This window comes from Mus caroli, chromosome 7, assembly GCF_900094665.2.
Source record: "Mus caroli chromosome 7, CAROLI_EIJ_v1.1, whole genome shotgun sequence".
NCBI lineage: Eukaryota > Metazoa > Chordata > Mammalia > Rodentia > Muridae > Mus > Mus caroli.
This window is the reverse complement of record NC_034576.1, coordinates 144,538,999-144,543,182: the sequence shown is the minus strand read 5'-3', so window position 1 is coordinate 144,543,182 and position 4,184 is coordinate 144,538,999.

Sequence of the window (4,184 nt, the reverse complement as noted above, 5' to 3'; positions counted from 1 at the left end):
TGGTGTATACAGGTGTGCATGTGTGTGGTGTGTACATACACATGTGTATGTGTGGTGTATACAGGCGTGCGTGTGTGTGGTGTGTACATACACATGTGTATGTGTGGTGTATACAGGTGTGTGTGTGTGTGTGGTGTGTACATACACGTGTGTATGTGGGGTGTATACAGGTGTGCATGTGTGTGGTGTGTACATACACATGTGTATGTATGGTGTATACAGGTGTGTGTGGTATGCACATACACATGTACAAGTGTGTGATGTATACAGGTGTGCATGTGTGTGGTGTGTACATACACATGTGTATGTGGGGTGTATACAGGTGTGCCTATGCTGTGCATATACATGTATACACATATACGTGTGTGTGTGTGTGTGTGTATAAATCAGAATCCTTATCAGGTATCTTCCTCAGTGACTTTCCACTTTATCTTTTGAGGCAGGGTCTCTCCCTGAATCTGGATCTTGTCGATTCAGCAAGAACAGCTAGGCAGCCAGCATTGGGGACCTTCCTGCCTCTGCATCCACAGAGGTAGATTAATGTCACACATCATTGTTCTTGGCTTTTTATGGGCTGAGCATCCAAACTCAAGCACTTATGCTTACAAGCCAAACACTTCGCTTTCTAAGCCATCTGCCTCCCCAGCTCCTTTCCAGTCCTTTATGTTGTGGCAAAGTTCACATGAAGTTTACCATCTTTCCTATTTTTGCCATTTTTTTTTAGATTTATTTATTTATTTTCTGTATATGAGTACACTGCAGCTGTACAGATGGTTGTGAGCCTTCATGTGGTTGTTGGGGATTGAATTTTAGGACCTCTGCTCACTCCAGTCAACCCCACTTGCTCTGGCCCAAAGATTTATTTATTATTATACATGCATAAGTACACTGTAGCTGTCTTCAGACTCGCTGGAAGAGGGCATCAGATCTCATTACGGGTGGTTATGAGCCACCATGTGGCTGCTGGGATTTGAACTCAGGACCTTTGGAAGAGCAGTCAGTTCTCTTACCCACTGAGCCATCTCACCAGCCCTATTTTTGCTATTTACTTAATGCTTTTACTCAGTCTTTGAAAATTTCATACATGCATACAAAGTATCTTGATTACATCCACTGCCACCCCCTTCCCTACATATCATCCCATTTTCCAAAGAACAGTTCAGAGTATAAGGACAGTCACAGTGTCATGCAGCCAGCCTCGTTACCTGCCACAGAACTTCCTCATCTTCTCCTACTGAAGAACTGTTGGTATAAAACATAGACATCCACCCCAGTCACTGGTGCCCATCCTGGCCTGTGGACACCATGACTCTGGGGTCTCGCAGGAGTGGGATCCCCCAAGAGTGTGTGTCCCCTTGTGACAGGCCTGTCTCGGTCAGCATAGTAGCTTTAGGGGCCACCCCCATTTCAGTAGGTATCACAACCCCTCCCTTCTCATGGCTGGATTCTGCTGTGTGCATGGCCACACTGTTGCTCCCGTCATTTGTTAATTTGTTAGCAACACTGTGACTCTTGCTGTTTATACAGCTCACCACCAATGCCTCACTTTCAGTTCCTCTGGGTATAAACCTTGAAATGGGATTCCTGGATTACATTGTGTTTTAGTTTCTTTATTTGTAACTGTGGCCAAAATCCTGGCCAGATGGGACTTGAAGGAGGAAGGGTTCACAGTTCAAGCAGATGTAGCGCTGTGGCAGGAAAAGCAAAGCACAGTGATGGGCCAGAGAGGTAACAATAATCTGCAGTCAGGAAGCAAAGGGGACAGGAAACGGAGGTCTGCCCGCAGTGACAGACTTCCTCCAATGAGGCCCTGATTCCTGAAGGGTCCACAACTTTCCAAAATGTCACCACCAGCTAGGCCTCAAGTATTCAAATACAAGAGCCTAGGGGAGACATTCCACACTGAAATCACCAAGTGGTAGTTCTGACCAAGTTTTGAGGAACTCTATATAGATCATTTCTCCACTGTGCTGCTGGAGATAGAACCCTGAGCCTTGTGCATGCCGGGCAAGCACCTGCACCACTGCCCAGACCTGGTTCACTTCTTTCTATTGCTGCATTATAATCCACTGTCTGGATAGACCTGTTTGTCTATCCATCCACACGCTGAAGGGCAAAGTCTAGCATGCCTCTGAGCTTCAGCAATTATAGCTGTCACAAACACCCACTCGAAAGGCTGTGTGTGGACGTGTTTATGCATTACGGGGTGAATGCAGGTGTGTGAGGTGCTTGCAGACCAGCTGGCTGAACCAGTTTGCATTCCCACCACCAGCTGCAGGTGAGAGCTCCCGCCGCTCTCATCCACACCAGCCTGGTCGCCAGTCCGGTCCTCTGTCTCTGCTCACTTCCACGCCAGTCCAGTCCTCACTCTGCACACCCAGGGATGTGCAGCGCACCTCCTTGTCACTGTGAGAAGTAACTCCCTGAAAATGGATGATGTTGTGAATACTTCAGAGGCCTATTTGTGTGGGAGCCATTTTGAATGATATTTCTAATAAGTTTGCTTTCTCGCTGTCCCTCACTCTCATATGGAGTCATAAAAACGCTTGTTTTCTTGGGGGTTGTCTCGTGCCCTGTGACCTTGATTTCTAGCAGTTTTGGTGGAAGGATGTGAATTTTTTTTTATCACCTTCATTAGGACATCTGAGGGCTAGAGAGATGGCTCAGCAGTTAAGAGCGTTTATTGCTCTTGCTGAAGTCCCCAGAAACCACATAATGGCTCACAGCTATCTGTAACTCTAGTTCCAGAAAATCTGATACCACTCTTCTGGCACTTTGTAGATGTACTGCACTTGAATTCACAAAGGCTTGCACAGTACACATAAGAAGATTTAAATGCACACATAAATGCAGCACCCACGGACCAGAATGTTTTCATTTTCCCTTCTATGTGTGATAGGGTCAGTTCCTGAACCTGGAGATCACCAATTAGCTAGACTGCCTGGCTAGCGAGCCCTAGGTACCTTATCCTCCCGGCTCTCTCCATCCACCAGCCCTGTAATTACAGGCATTGGCCACTCTGCCCTGCCTTTGTATGGGCAGTGAGAACTGCACTGGGGTCAGTCACACTTGTGTGACAGGCACTTTCCAGACTAAGCTGTCTCTTTGGGCTCCCCTCTGCATCTGTGCTCTCAGGTGCCCTAATTGAGCAGTCTATAGCAATCAGGGTCACGTGGGGGCAGAGGGGTGGCAGAGAGGACTTTCCTGTCTTACTCCTGACTGCAGGGTAAGTGCTTCCCCATTTCAGTCACTATGTAGCACACTGCTGTGGCTTGTGGGTGTCTCAGGCCTGTATTGAAGGAAGTCTGCTCCTTGCCTTCCTGTGAATATTGCTGAGGTCTGTTTGGTGGGCTCTGCCCCATAGTAGCCTCAGAGTCTCTTCTTACAGCCAGTGATGCTCATGTATAAGGTTTCGCATTCCTGGAACACTCATGCTTGCCTGCTTGGTGCACAGGCTGATGTGGATAGAACAGCATGGGAACTCCCCTCAGGTAGCGGTCTCCATGTTCAAGTGTCTACTTGCCTGAACCTGCTTGGTTTGGTTTTGGTCCTGATTATGCAGTTCACTTTTTAAAACAGAGAAGAAATTAAAAGTGGCCCTTCCTCTTTTTTTTGGGGGGGGGGGGAACGATGTGAAATTTGTGTTATTACTTCCTCAACAACTCTATGTACTTCACTAGTGAGAATGTTCCAGCCTTGAGGACTTTCCTCTGCATTTGTCTTTCCTTTTCTTAAACTGTAAGGCAGAAGATGGCTCAGCCCATCTAATTTATGGTGGCTCGGGTCACTGCAGATCTTGGCTTGTTTCATGTCCATGGAGAAATCTGTCTGCTTGTGGCGTGTAGTGTCATGGTTACAAAGTTCATGACTTCCACTTTGAATGAGAAGGTGTCTTAGTTAGGGCTCCTACTGCTGAAATGAAACACCAGGACTGAAAAGCAAGTTGGAGAGGAAAGGGTTTATTTGGCCTACACTTCCAGATCATAGTCCATCATAGGAGGAAGTCAGGACAGGGAACTCAAGCAGGGCTGGAACCTGGAGGCAGGAGCTGATGCAGAGGCCATGGAGGGGTGCTGCTTACTGGCTTGCTTGCTCATGGCTTGCTCAGCCTTTTTTCTTATTGAATCCAGGACCACTGCCAGCCCAGGGATGCTACCACCCACAATGGGCTGGGCCCTCCACCA